The following is a 14,889-nucleotide window of genomic DNA, read 5'->3' as shown; positions in this document are numbered from 1 at the left end:
AGAGGAATGCTCAACAGATTTCACCTGGTTAAAAAAAAAAAAACTCCCCACCCTGTATATCAGTCAAAATAGAATGGACCCAAGAATTGGTTATATCCCAACTAGATTACTGCAACAGCATGTTTGTGTTTATAAGACACCCCAAGAAAAATATCCATCTCATACATGTGTCTCATGTGATCTTCGACAACATAGGGACTAGCTTTTACTGCTTTAGATCATAAATGCTATGGATGGGGCTAGCTTTTACTGCTTTAGATCATAAATGCTATGGATGGTGCAACACAAAAATCCACAAAATCATTGTCTGACTCACAAGGCCTTTTGCAATGTAGCACCAAATTATATACCTACCAGATCCCTTGGATCAGCATCTTCAGACAACTGCAACTGGAAAGTCCTAGAAAAAAAAGACCAGGCAAGATTAGCCTCAACCCAAGGCTTCATCATCCAAGCCTCCAATTATTCAAGACCCTTTTAAGAATGGAAAGACCCAGAAAAAACGCAAAGGCCCCGCAGCAGAACATTATTCCTGCACATCATGAACCTCCTAAATGCACCGTAATAACCACACCTACCCATCTCATGAACAATCGCTCAATCTTACTTACTACCACAGGACTAGTCATGGAACATTTTGTGCACTTCCCCCAGCAAGAATTTTTGGGAACCCTGACTGCTTGCCGAGACCGAGGACCCGACAGGGCGAGAGGCCGAGGCCCCACAAGGAGCCCCACTGGGGCGAGAGAGGCCGAGGCCGCTCCAGGGCGAGAGACAGAGGCCGAGGCCACACCAGAGCGAGAGGCAGAGGCCGAGGCCCCACCGGGCCGAGAGGCCGAGGCCACACCAGGGCGAGAGGCAGAGGCCCCACCCGGGCGAGAGGCTGAGGACCCCCAAGGCGAGAGGCAGAGGCCCCACCAGTAATATATGCAAATATACAATTTGAAAGCAATGTGTTTGGCGAGATGGAGAGTACCATGGATGATACCAAGACTCACCCTCTGACTCTAGAGAAAGCTATATAATGTCTAAAAGATCCAGTTCAAGCACCAAACCCATAGGTCTTAAATTGCCAGCAGTTTATGCCTCAAATAAATACTGGTTGTATTTTGATGTTCCAATCAATATGTAATTCACATTTCAATTCAATGTTTTATGTGGCTTTATTAAAGCTAATCCTCAACATACATAGGTTCTATTTCTTCCAACTGAACAAGCTCAAGTAAAGAAATTGACACAGTATCTGTAGATCACTTTCCTAATCTGCAACAAATACAAGCTGAACAAATACAAGCTGAATAGCTTGCACTTGAATTAACTTGATATTTAGAACATCCACCCTAATGGAAAAGAAATAAAATGTAGCCTGTGTTCCTGATAAGACTGTCTGTCATTTGAAATGCTTATGTACAACCAGTGGAGTGTTCCTAGCTTCTAAATTGGAGGAACCTCTTTCAGGCTCCCTCCAATAGCTTTCCTCACGGGCGCCCACGAGGAAAGCCCTAAATATCAAGTTCAAGCTATTCGGTGCAGATTAGGAAAGTGATCTACAGATATGTCTCAATGTAGCCCGGATGAAAACTTGTTATAGGTTGAAACACTGGTTGGCTTTTTCTTTGCTGTTCAGTTAGAAAGAATGGAACTTTATATTTTGTATGTTGAGTTCGAGTGAACAATCTGTTTTAAGTGGTTGGTTTAATAACACCTCGAAACATTATTGGCATTTGAATTCAATATTGAAGGGACATCAAAATGCAACTAGCATTAGAGGCATAAACTGCTGCAATTCAAGACTTATAGGTTTGGTGCTGGAACTAGGTCTTTTAGACTGTCTACAAGAAGGATAGGCAAGGAAGAAAGAATACGAGAAACAAAAATGGACATGGAAGGGAGACTAGGAAGCGGGAATAGGACATAGTATAGGCACTATAAAGAGACTGGTACTATGAAAAGGGAATATGATTAAGAGGAATGTTCAACAAATTTCACCTGCTTAATATATCAGTCAAAATAGAATGGACCCAGGAACTGGCTATATCCCAACTATCTAGTTACTGCAACAGCATGTGCGTGTTTATAAGCCACTCCAAGAAAAATATCCATATCCTACTTATGTCTCTCATGCGATTTTCTGCCTCAAACATAGGGACTAGCTTTTATTGCTTTAGATCATAACTGTTATGGATGGGGCAACAAAAAATCTGAGACACCCCACCAGGGCGAGAGGCCGAGGCCCCATCAGGGCGAGAGGCAGAGGTCGATGCCCCACCAGGCCGAGAGGCCGAGGCCCCACCAGGCCGAGAGGCCGAGGCCCCACCAGGCCGAGAGGCCGAGGCCCCACCAGGCCGAGAGGCCGAGGCCCCACCAGGGCGAGAGGCCGAGGAACCACCAGGGCGAGAGGCCGAGGCCCCACCAGGGCGAGAGGCCGAGGCCCCACCAGGGCGAGAGGCCGAGGCACCCCAACAGGGCGAAAGGGCGAGGCATCCCAACAGGGCGAGAGGCCGAGGCCCCACCAGGGCCCCACCAGTGCGGGAGGCCGAGGCCCCACCAGGGCGGAAGGCTGAGGCCCCACCAATGCGAGAGGCCGAGAGGCCCAGGCCCCACCAGGGCGAGAGGGCGAGGCTCTACCAGTGTGAGAGGCCGAGGCCAAGGCCCCACCAGGGCGAGAGGCCGAGGCCCCACCAGGGCGAGAGGCCGAGGCCCCATCAGGGCGAGAGGCAGAGGTCAATGCCCCACCAGGCCGAGAGGCCGAGGCCCCACCAGGCCGAGAGGCCGAGGCCCCACCAGGCCGAGAGGCCGAGGCCCCACCAGGGCAAAAGGGCGAGGCACCCCAACAGGGCAAAAGGGCGAGGCACCCCAACAGGGCAAAAGGGCGAGGCACCCCAACAGGGCGAGAGGCCGAGGCCCCACCAGGGCCCCACCAGTGCGGGAGGCCGAGGCCCCACCAGGGCGGAAGGCTGAGGACCCACCAATGCGAGAGGCCGAGAGGCCCAGGCCCCACCAGGGCGAGAGGGCGAGGCTCTACCAGTGCGAGAGGCCGAGGCCCCACCAGGGCGAGAGGCCGAGGCCAAGGCCCCACCAGGGCGAGAGGCCGAGGCCAAGGCCCCACCAGGGCGAGACAGGGCGAGACAGGCCGAGGCCCCACCAGGGCGAGACAGGCCGAGGCCCCACCAGGGCGAGACAGGCCGAGGCCCCACCAGGGCGAGACAGGCCAAGGCCCCACCACGTCGAGAGGCCGAGGCCCCACCAGAGCGAGAGGCAGAGGCCGAAGCCCCACCAGAGCGAGAGGCAGAGGCCGAAGCCCCACCAGGGCGAGAGGCAGAGGCCGAGGCCCCACCAGGGCGAGAGGCAGAGGCCGAGGCCCCACCAGGGCGAGAGGCAGAGGCCGAGGCCCCACCAGGGCGAGAGGCAGAGGCCGAGGCCCCACCAGGGCGAGAGGCCGAGAGGTCGAGGCCGAGGCCCCACCAGAGCGAGAGTTCAAGGCTCCACCAGGGCGAGAGGCCAAGTCCCCACTAAGGCAAGAGGCCGAGGCCAAGGCCCAACCAGGGAGAGAGGCCGAGGCCAATGCTTCACCAGGGTGAGAGGCAGTGGCCGAGGCCCCAGCAGGGTGAGAGGCCGAAGCCCCAGCAGGGCGAGAGGCCGAAGCCCCGTCAGGGTGAGATGGCGAGAGGCTGAGGCCCCACCAGGGTGAGATGGCGAGAGGCCGAGGCCCCACCAGGGCGAGAGGCAGAGGCCCAACCAGGGTGAGAGGCCGAGGCCCAACCAGGGCGAGAGGCAGAGGCCGAGGCCCAACCAGGGCGAGAGGCAGAGGCCGAGGCCCCACCAGGGCGAGAGGCTGAGGCCGAGGCCCCACCAGGGTGAGAGGCTGAGGCCCCAGCAGGGTGAGAGGCTGAGGCCCCAGCAGGGTGAGAGGCTGAGGCCCCAGCAGGGCGAGAGGCCGAAGCCCCAGCAGGGCGAGAGGCCGAAGCCCCGTCAGGGTGAGATGGCGAGAGGCTGAGGCCCCACCAGGGTGAGATGGCGAGAGGCCGAGGCCCCACCAGGGCGAGAGGCAGAGGCCCAACCAGGGCGAGAGGCAGAGGCCCAACCAGGGCGAGAGGCAGAGGCCCAACCAGGGCGAGAGGCAGAGGCCCAACCAGGGCGAGAGGCAGAGGCCCAACCAGGGTGAGAGGCAGAGGCTGAGGCCCCACCAGGGTGAGAGGCTGAGAGGCTGAAGCCCCACCAGGGTGAGAGGCTGAGAGGCTGAGGCCCCACCAGGGTGAGAGGCTGAGAGGCAGAGGCCCCACCAGGGCAAGAGGCCAAGGCCCGACCAGGGCGAGAGGAAGAGGCCAAAGCCCCACCAGGGCGTGAGGCAGAGGCCAAGGCCCCACCAGGGCGAGAGGCAGAGGCCAAGGCCCCACCAGGGCGAGAGGCAGAGGCCAAGGCCCCACCAGGGCGAGAGGCAGAGGCCAAGGCCCCACCAGGGCGAGAGGCAGAGGCCAAGGCCCCACCAGGGCGAGAGGCAGAGGCCAAGGCCCCACCAGGGCGAGAGGCCGAGGCCAAGGCCCCACCAGGGCGAGAGGCCGAGGCCAAGGCCCCACCAGGGCGAGAGGCCGAGGCCCCACCAGGGCGAGAGGCCGAGGCCCCACCAGGGCGAGAGGCAGAGGTCGATGCCCCACCAGGCCGAGAGGCCGAGGCCCCACCAGGCCGAGAGGCCGAGGCCCCACCAGGGCGAGAGGGCGAGGCACCCCAACAGGGCGAAAGGGCGAGGCACCCCAACAGGGCGAAAGGGCGAGGCACCCCAACAGGGCGAGAGGCCGAGGCCCCACCAGGGCCCCACCAATGCGAGAGGCCGAGAGGCCCAGGCCCCACCAGGGCGAGAGGGCGAGGCTCTACCAGTGCGAGAGGCCGAGGCCCCACCAGGGCGAGAGGACGAGGCCAAGGCCCCACCAGGGCGAGAGGCAGAGGCCAAGGCCCCACCAGGGCGAGAGGCAGAGGCCAAGGCCCCACCAGGGCGAGAGGCAGAGGCCAAGGCCCCACCAGGGCGAGAGGCCGAGGCCAAGGCCCCACCAGGGCGAGAGGCCGAGGCCAAGGCCCCACCAGGGCGAGAGGCCGAGGCCAAGGCCCCACCAGGGCGAGAGGCCGAGGCCAAGGCCCCACCAGGGCGAGAGGCCGAGGCCCCACCAGGGCGAGAGGCAGAGGCCGAGGCCCCACCAGGCCGAGAGGCCGAGGCCCCACCAGGCCGAGAGGCCGATGCCCCACCAGGCCGAGAGGCCGAGGCCCCACCAGGGCGAGAGGGCGAGGCTCTACCAGTGCGAGAGGCCGAGGCCCCACCAGGGCGAGAGGACGAGGCCAAGGCCCCACCAGGGCGAGAGGCCGAGGCCGAGGCCCCACCAGGGCGAGACAGGCCGAGGCCCCACCAGGGCGAGACAGGCCGAGGCCCCACCAGGACGAGAGGCAGAAGCCGAGGCCCCACCAGGGCGAGAGGCAGAAGCCGAGGCCCCACCAGGGCGAGAGGCAGAAGCCGAGGCCCCACCAGGGTGAGAGGCCGAGGCCCCGTCAGGGTGAGATGGCGAGAGGCCGAGGCCCCACCAGGGCGAGAGGCCGAGGCCGTGGCCCCACCAGGGCGAGAGGCCGAGGCCAGAGGCCCCACCAGGGCGAGAGGCAGAGGCCAGAGGCCCCACCAGGGCGAGAGGCAGAGGCCCCACCAGGGCGAGAGGCAGAGGCCCCACCAGAGCGAGAGGCAGAGGCCGAGGCCCCACCAGAGCGAGAGGCAGAGGCCGAGGCCCCACCAGAGCGAGAGGCAGAGGCCGAGGCCCCACCAGAGCGAGAGGCAGAGGCCGAGGCCCCACCAGAGCGAGAGGCAGAGGCCGAGGCCCCACCAGAGCGAGAGGCCGATGCCGAGGCCCCACCAGGGCGAGAGGCCGATGCCGAGGCCCCACCAGGGCGAGAGGTCGATGCCGAGGCCCCACCAGGGCGAGAGGTCGATGCCGAGGCCCCACCAGGGCGAGAGGTCTATGCCGAGGCCCCACCAGGGCGAGAGGTCGATGCCGAGGCCCCACCAGGGCGAGAGGTCGATGCCGAGGCCCCACCAGGGCGAGAGGTCGATGCCGAGGCCCCACCAGGGCGAGAGGTCGATGCCGAGGCCCCACCAGGGCGAGAGGCAGAGGCCCCACCAGGGCGAGAGGCAGAGGCCCCACCAGGGCGAGAGGCAGAGGCCCCACCAGGGCGAGAGGCAGAGGCCCCACCAGGGCGAGAGGCAGAGGCCCCACCAGGGCGAGAGGCAGAGGCCGAGGCCCCGCCAGCCGAGAGGCCGAGACACCCCAACAGGGCGAGAGGCCGAGGCCCCACCAGGGCAAGAGGCCAAGGCCCCACCAGGGCGAGAGGCAGAGGCCGAGAGCCCGAGGGCCCCACAAGGCCGAGAGGGCGAGAGGTCGAGGCCGAGGCCCCACCAGAGCGAGAGTTCAAGGCCCCACCAGGGCGAGAGGCCAAGTCCCCACCAGGGCGAGAGGCCAAGTCCCCACCAGGGCGAGAGGCCGAGGCCAAGGCCCGACCAGGGAGAGAGGCCGAGGCCAATGCTTCACCAAGGTGAGAGGCAGTGGCCGAGGCCCCAGCAGGGTGAGAGGCCGAAGCCCCAGCAGGGCGAGAGGCCGAAGCCCCGTCAGGGTGAGATGGCGAGAGGCTGAGGCCCCACCAGGGTGAGATGGCGAGAGGCTGAGGCCCCACCAGGGCGAGAGGCAGAGGCCCAACCAGGGTGAGAGGCAGAGGCCCAACCAGGGCAAGAGGCAGAGGCCCAACCAGGGCGAGAGGCAGAGGCCCAACCAGGGCGAGAGGCAGAGGCCGAGGCCCCACCAGGGTGAGAGGCTGAGGCCCCACCAGGGTGAGAGGCTGAGAGGCTGAGGCCCCACCAGGGTGATAGGCTGAGAGGCAGAGGCCCCACCAGGGTGATAGGCTGAGAGGCAGAGGCCCCACCAGGGTGAGAGGCAGAGGCCCCACCAGGGTGAGAGGCTGAGAGGCAGAGGCCCCACCAGGGCAAGAGGCCAAGGCCCGACCAGGGCGAGAGGTAGAGGCCAAAGCCCGACCAGGGCGAGAGGTAGAAGCCAAGGCCCCACCAGGGCGAGAGGCAGAGGCCAAGGCCACACCAGGGCGAGAGGCAGAGGCCAAGGCCCCACCAGGGCGAGAGGCAGAGGCCAAGGCCCCACCAGGGCGAGAGGCAGAGGCCAAGGCCCCACCAGGGCGAGAGGCAGAGGCCAAGGCCCCACCAGGGCGAAAGGCAGACGCCAAGGCCCCACCAGGGCGAGAGGTAAAGGCCAAGGCCCCACCAGGGCGAGAGGTACAGGCCAACGCCCCCCAGGGCGAGAGGTAGAGGCCAAGGCCACACCAGGGCGAGAGAAGCCGATGCCCCACCATGGCAAAAGAGGTTGATGCCCCACCAGGGCGAGAGAGGCAGAGGCCGAGGCCCCACCAGCCAAGAGGCAGAGACACCACAACAGGGCGAGAGGCCGAGGCCCCACCAGGGCGAGAGGCAGAGGCCAAGGCCCCACCAGGGCGAGAGAGGCCGAGGCCCCACCAGGGCGAGAGAGGCCGAGGCCCCACCAGGGCGAGAGAGGCCGAGGCCCCACCAGGGCGAGAGAGGCCGAGGCCCCACCAGGGCGAGAGAGGCCGAGGCCCCACCAGGGCGAGAGAGGCCGAGGCCCCACCAGGGCGAGAGAGGCCGAGGCCCCACCAGGGCGAGAGAGGCCGAGGCCCCACCACGGCGATAGGCAGAAGCCGAGGCACCACCAGGACGAGAGGCAGAAGCCGAGGCCCCACCAGGGCGAGAGGCAGAAGCCGAGGCCCCACCAGGGCGAGAGGCAGAAGCCGAGGCCCCACCAGGGTGAGAGGCCGAGGCCCCGTCAGGGTGAGATGGCGAGAGGCCGAGGCCCCACCAGGGCGAGAGGCCGAGACCCCACCAGGGCGAGAGGCCGAGGCCGTGGCCCCACCAGGGCGAGAGGCCGAGGCCGTGGCCCCACCAGGGCGAGAGGCCAGAGCCCCAAAAGGGCGAGAGGCCAGAGGCCCCACCAGGGCGAGAGGCAGAGGCCCCACCAGGGCGAGAGGCCGAGGCCCCACCAGGGCGAGAGGCCGAGGCCCCACCAGGGCGAGAGGCAGAGGCCGATGCCCCACCAGGGCGAGAGGCAGAGGCCCCACCAGGGCGAGAGGCCGAGAGGCCCCACCAGGGCGAGAGGCCCCACCAGGGCGAGAGGCCGAGAGGCCCCACCAGGGCGAGAGGCCGAGAGGCCCAGGCCCCACCAGTGCGAGAGGCCGAGGCCAAGGCCCCACCAGGGAAAGAGGTAGAGGCCAAGGCCCCACCAGGGCGAGAGGCAGAGGCCAAAGCCCCACCAGGGCGAGAGGCAGAGGCCAAAGCCCCACCAGGGCGAGAGGCAGAGGCCAAAGCCCCACCAGGGCGAGAGGCAGAGGCCAAAGCCCCACCAGGGCGAGAGGCAGAGGCCAAAGCCCCACCAGGGCGAGAGGCAGAGGCCGAGGCCCCACCAGGGGAGAGGCCGAGGCCCCACCAGGGCGAGAGGCCGAGGCCTCACCAGGGCGAGAGGGCGAGACACCCCAACAGGGCGGGAGGCCGAGGCCCCACCAGGGCGAGACAGGCAGAGGCCCCACCAGGGCGAGACAGGCAGAGGCCCCACCAGGGTGAGATGGCCAGAGGCCGAGGCCCCACCAGGGTGAGATGGCCAGAGGCCGAGGCCCCACCAGGGTGAGATGGCCAGAGGCCGAGGCCCCACCAGGGTGAGATGGCGAAAGGCCGAGAGGCCCCACCAGGGCGAGAGGCCCCACCAGGGCGAGAGGCCCCACCAGGGCGAGAGGCCGAGAGGCCGAGGCCCCACCAGGGCGAGAGGCAGATGCCGAGGCCCCACCAGGGCGAGAGGCCGATGCCCAGGCCCCACCAGGGCGAGAGGTCGATGCCCAGGCCCCACCAGGGCGAGAGGTCGATGCCCAGGCCCCACCAGGGCGAGAGGTCGATGCCCAGGCCCCACCAGGGCGAGAGGTCGATGCCCAGGCCCCACCAGGGCGAGAGGTCGATGCCGAGGCCCCACCAGGGCGAGAGGTCGATGCCGAGGCCCCACCAGGGCGAGAGGTCGATGCCGAGGCCCCACCAGGGCGAGAGGTCGATGCCGAGGCCCCACCAGGGCGAGAGGTCGATGCCGAGGCCCCACCAGGGCGAGAGGTCGATGCCGAGGCCCCACCAGGGCGAGAGGTCGAGGCCCCACCAGGGCGAGAGGCAGAGGCCCCACCAGGGCGAGAGGCAGAGGCCCCACCAGGGCGAGAGGCAGAGGCCCCACCAGGGCGAGAGGCAGAGGCCGAGGCCCCGCCAGCCGAGAGGCCGAGACACCCCAACAGGGCGAGAGGCCGAGGCCCCACCAGGGCAAGAGGCCAAGGCCCCACCAGGGCGAGAGGCAGAGGCCGAGAGCCCGAGGCCCCACAAGGCCGAGAGGGCGAGAGGTCGAGGCCGAGGCCCCACCAGAGCGAGAGTTCAAGGCTCCACCAGGGCGAGAGGCCAAGTCCCCACTAAGGCAAGAGGCCGAGGCCAAGGCCCGACCAGGGAGAGAGGCCGAGGCCAATGCTTCACCAAGGTGAGAGGCAGTGGCCGAGGCCCCAGCAGGGTGAGAGGCCGAAGCCCCAGCAGGGCTTGAGGCCGAAGCCCCGTCAGGGTGAGATGGCGAGAGGCTGAGGCCCCACCAGGGTGAGATGGCGAGAGGCTGAGGCCCCACCAGGGCGAGAGGCAGAGGCCCAACCAGGGCGAGAGGCAGAGGCCCAACCAGGGCGAGAGGCAGAGGCCCAACCAGGGCGAGAGGCAGAGGCCGAGGCCCCACCAGGGCGAGAGGCTGAGAGGCTGAGGCCCCACCAGGGTGAGAGGCTGAGGCCCCACCAGGGTGAGAGGCTGAGAGGCTGAGGCCCCACCAGGGTGAGAGGCTGAGAGGCAGAGGCCCCACCAGGGTGAGAGGCTGAGAGGCAGAGGCCCCACCAGGGTGAGAGGCTGAGAGGCAGAGGCCCCACCAGGGTGAGAGGCTGAGAGGCAGAGGCCCCACCAGGGTGAGAGGCTGAGAGGCAGAGGCCCCACCAGGGTGAGAGGCTGAGAGGCAGAGGCCCCACCAGGGTGAGAGGCTGAGGCCCCACCAGGGCAAGAGGCCAAGGCCCGACTAGGGCGAGAGGTAGAGGCCAAAGCCCCACCAGGGCGAGAGGTAGAAGCCAAGGCCCCACCAGGGCGAGAGGCAGAGGCCAAGGCCCCACCAGGGCGAGAGGCAGAGGCCAAGGCCCCACCAGGGCGAGAGAGGCCGAGGCCCCACCAGGGCGAGAGAGGCCGAGGCCCCACCAGGGCGAGAGAGGCCGAGGCCCCACCAGGGCGAGAGAGGCCGAGGCCCCACCAGGGCGATAGGCAGAAGCCGAGGCACCACCAGGACGAGAGGCAGAAGCCGAGGCCCCACCAGGGCGAGAGGCAGAAGCCGAGGCCCCACCAGGGCGAGAGGCAGAAGCCGAGGCCCCACCAGGGCGAGAGGCAGAAGCCGAGGCCCCACCAGGGCGAGAGGCAGAAGCCGAGGCCCCACCAGGGCGAGAGGCAGAAGCCGAGGCCCCACCAGGGCGAGAGGCAGAAGCCGAGGCCCCACCAGGGTGAGAGGCCGAGGCCCCGTCAGGGTGAGATGGCGAGAGGCCGAGGCCCCACCAGGGCGAGAGGCCGAGACCCCACCAGGGCGAGAGGCCGAGGCCGTGGCCCCACCAGGGCGAGAGGCCGAGGCCGTGGCCCCACCAGGGCGAGAGGCCAGAGCCCCAAAAAGGCGAGAGGCCAGAGGCCCCACCAGGGCGAGAGGCAGAGGCCCCACCAGGGCGAGAGGCAGAGGCCCCACCAGGGCGAGAGGCCGAGGCCCCACCAGGGCGAGAGGCCGAGGCCCCACCAGGGCGAGAGGCAGAGGCCGATGCCCCACCAGGGCGAGAGGCCCCACCAGGGCGAGAGGCCGAGAGGCCCCACCAGGGCGAGAGGCCGAGAGGCCCCACCAGGGCGAGAGGCCGAGAGGCCCAGGCCCCACCAGGGTGAGAGGGCGAGGCTCTACCAGTGCGAGAGGCCGAGGCCAAGGCCCCACCAGGGAAAGAGGTAGAGGCCAAGGCCCCACCAGGGAGAGAGGCAGAGGCCAAAGCCCCACCAGGGCGAGAGGCAGAGGCCAAAGCCCCACCAGGGCGAGAGGCAGAGGCCAAAGCCCCACCAGGGCGAGAGGCAGAGGCCAAAGCCCCACCAGGGCGAGAGGCAGAGGCCAAAGCCCCACCAGGGCGAGAGGCAGAGGCCGAGGCCCCACCAGGGCGAGAGGCAGAGGCCGAGGCCCCACCAGGGCGAGAGGCAGAGGCCGAGGCCCCACCAGGGCGAGAGGCAGAGGCCGAGGCCCCACCAGGGCGAGAGGCCGAGGCCTCACCAGGGCGAGAGGGCGAGGCCTCACCAGGGCGAGAGGGCGAGACACCCCAACAGGGCGGGAGGCCGAGGCCCCACCAGGGCGAGACAGGCCGAGGCCCCACCAGGGTGAGATGGCCAGAGGCCGAGGCCCCACCAGGGTGAGATGGCCAGAGGCCGAGGCCCCACCAGGGTGAGATGGCCAGAGGCCGAGGCCCCACCAGGGTGATATGGCCAGAGGCCGAGGCCCCACCAGGGTGATATGGCCAGAGGCCGAGGCCCCACCAGGGAGAGAGGCAGAGGCCAAAGCCCCACCAGGGCGAGAGGCAGAGGCCAAAGCCCCACCAGGGCGAGAGGCAGAGGCCGAGGCCCCACCAGGGCGAGAGGCCGAGGCCCCACCAGGGCGAGAGGCCGAGGCCTCACCAGGGCGAGAGGGCGAGACACCCCAACAGGGCGGGAGGCCGAGGCCCCACCAGGGCGAGACAGGCCGAGGCCCCACCAGGGCGAGACAGGCCGAGGCCCCACCAGGGTGAGATGGCCAGAGGCCGAGGCCCCACCAGGGTGAGATGGCCAGAGGCCGAGGCCCCACCAGGGTGAGATGGCCAGAGGCCGAGGCCCCACCAGGGTGAGATGGCCAGAGGCCGAGGCCCCACCAGGGTGATATGGCCAGAGGCCGAGGCCCCACCAGGGCGAAAGGCCGAGAGGCCCCACCAGGGCGAGAGGCCGAGAGGCCCCACCAGGGCGAGAGGCCGAGAGGCCCCACCAGGGCGAGAGGCCCCACCAGGGCGAGAGGCCGAGAGGCCGAGGCCCCACCAGGGCGAGAGGCAGAGGCCGAGGCCCCACCAGGGCGAGAGGCAGAGGCCGAGGCCCCACCAGAGCGAGAGGCAGAGGCCGAGGCCCCACCAGAGCGAGAGGCAGATGCCGAGGCCCCACCAGAGCGAGAGGCCAATGCCGAGGCCCCACCAGGGCGAGAGGTCGATGCCGAGGCCCCACCAGGGCGAGAGGTCGATGCCGAGGCCCCACCAGGGCGAGAGGTCGATGCCGAGGCCCCACCAGGGCGAGAGGTCGATGCCGAGGCCCCACCAGGGCGAGAGGCAGAGGCCCCACCAGGGCGAGAGGCAGAGGCCCCACCAGGGCGAGAGGCAGAGGCCGAGGCCCCGCCAGCCGAGAGGCCGAGACACCCCAACAGGGCGAGAGGCCGAGGCCCCACCAGGGCAAGAGGCCAAGGCCCCACCAGGGCGAGAGGCAGAGGCCGAGAGCCCGAGGCCCCACCAGGCCGAGAGGGCGAGAGGTCGAGGCCGAGGCCCCACCAGAGCGAGAGTTCAAGGCTCCACCAGGGCGAGAGGCCAAGTCCCCACTAAGGCAAGAGGCCGAGGCCAAGGCCCGACCAGGGAGAGAGGCCGAGGCCAATGCTTCACCAGGGTGAGAGGCAGTGGCCGAGGCCCCAGCAGGGTGAGAGGCCGAAGCCCCAGCAGGGCGAGAGGCCGAAGCCCCGTCAGGGTGAGATGGCGAGAGGCTGAGGCCCCACCAGGGTGAGATGGCGAGAGGCCGAGGCCCCACCAGGGCGAGAGGCAGAGGACCAACCAGGGGGAGAGGCAGAGGCCCAACCAGGGCGAGAGGCAGAGGCCCAACCAGGGCGAGAGGCAGAGGCCGAGGCCCCACCAGGGTGAGAGGCAGAGGCCGAGGCCCCACCAGGGTGAGAGGCCGAGGCCCCACCAGGGTGAGAGGCAGAGGCCCCACCAGGGTGAGAGGCAGAGGCTGAGGCCCCACCAGGGTGAGAGGCTGAGGCCCCACCAGGGTGAGAGGCTGAGAGGCAGAGGCCCCACCAGGGCAAGAGGCCAAGGCCCGACCAGGGCGAGAGGTAGAGGCCAAAGCCCCACCAGGGCGAGAGGTAGAAGCCAAGGCCCCACCAGGGCGAGAGGCAGAAGCCAAGGCCCCACCAGGGCGAGAGGCAGAAGCCAAGGCCCCACCAGGGCGAGAGGCAGAGGCCAAGGCCCCACCAGGGCGAGAGGCAGAGGCCAAGGCCCCACCAGGGCGAGAGGCAGAGGCCAAGGCCCCACCAGGGCGAAAGGTACAGGCCAACGCCCCCCAGGGCGAGAGGTAGAGGCCAAGGCCACACCAGGGCGAGAGAAGCCGATGCCCCACCATGGCAAAAGAGGTTGATGCCCCACCAGGGCGAGAGAGGCAGAGGCCGAGGCCCCACCAGCCAAGAGGCAGAGACACCACAACAGGGCGAGAGGCCGAGGCCCCACCAGGGCGAGAGGCAGAGGCCAAGGCCCCACCAGGGCGAGAGAGGCCGAGGCCCCACCAGGGCGAGAGAGGCCGAGGCCCCACCACGGCGATAGGCAGAAGCCGAGGCACCACCAGGACAAGAGGCAGAAGCCGAGGCCCCACCAGGGCGAGAGGCAGAAGCCGAGGCCCCACCAGGGCGAGAGGCAGAAGCCGAGGCCCCACCAGGGCGAGAGGCAGAAGCCGAGGCCCCACCAGGGCGAGAGGCAGAGGCCGAGGCCCCACCAGGGTGAGAGGCAGAGGCCGAGGCCCCACCAGGGTGAGAGGCAGAGGCCGAGGCCCCATCAGGGTGAGATGGCGAGAAGCCGAGGCCCCACCAGGGCGAGAGGCCGAGACCCCACCAGGGTAAGACGGTGAGAGGCCGAGGCCCCACCAGGGCGAGAGGCCAAGACCCCACAAGGCGAGAGGCCAAGGCCCCACCAGGACGAGAGGCAGAGGCCAAAGCCCCACCAGGGCGAGAGGCAGAGGCCAAGGCCCCACCAGGGCGAGAGGCAGAGGCCAAGGCCCCACCAGGATAAGACTGTGAGAGGCCGAGGCCCCACCAGGGCGAGAGGCAGAGGCCAAAGCCCCAGCAGGGCGAGAGGCAGAGGCCGAGGCCCCACCCGGGCGAGAGGCAGAGGCCGAGGCCCCACCAGGGCGAGAGGCAGAGGCCGAGGCCCCACCAGGGCGAGAGGCAGAGGCCGAGGCCCCACCAGGGCGAGAGGCAGAGGCCCCACCAGGGCGAGAGGCCGAGGCCTCACCAGGGCGAGAGGCAGAGGCCTCACCAGGGCGAGAGGCAGAGGCCGAGGCCCCACCAGGATAAGACAGTGAGAGTCCGAGGCCCCACCAGGGCGAGAGGCCGAGGCCCCACCAGGGCGAGAGGCCGAGGCCCCACCAGGGGAAGAGGGCGAGAGGCCAAGGCCCCTCCAGGGCGGGAGGCAGAGGCCCCCCAGGGCGAGAGGCAGAGGCCGAGGCCCCGCCCGGGCGAGAGGCAGAGGCCGAGGCCCCGCCCGGGCGAGAGGCAGAGGCCGAGGCCCCAGCAGGGCGAGAGGCAGAGGCCGAGGCCCCACCAGGGCGAGAGGCAGAGGCCAAGGCCCCACCAGGGCGAGAGACCGAGGACTCACCAGGGCGAGAGGCAGAGGCCGAGGCCCCACCAGGATAAGACGGTGGGAGGTCGAGGCCCCACCAGGGCGAGAGGCTGAGGCCCCACCAGGGCGAGA

The 14,889-nt window shown here is 68.3% G+C and overlaps 1 long non-coding RNA gene across 1 annotated transcript in view; it reads right to left on the bottom strand.

The window, feature by feature from the left end:
* Positions 1-353: 353 nt before the first annotated feature.
* The window catches only part of LOC138562545 (uncharacterized), a 28,679-nt gene continuing 14,143 nt past the window's right edge, over positions 354-14,889 (bottom strand). Inside the window, exon 3 of the long non-coding RNA XR_011299346.1 lies at positions 354-400. This is a non-coding gene — a long non-coding RNA (uncharacterized lncRNA). The remainder of the gene's footprint in view (positions 401-14,889) is intronic.

The sequence above is a fragment of the Ambystoma mexicanum genome, unplaced genomic scaffold (assembly GCF_040938575.1).
Source record: "Ambystoma mexicanum isolate Mex_15411 unplaced genomic scaffold, UKY_AmexF1_1 Mex_scaf65, whole genome shotgun sequence".
NCBI lineage: Eukaryota > Metazoa > Chordata > Amphibia > Caudata > Ambystomatidae > Ambystoma > Ambystoma mexicanum.
The sequence above is the reverse complement of the archived record's forward strand: the minus strand, read 5'-3'. Positions and strand labels throughout refer to the sequence as shown.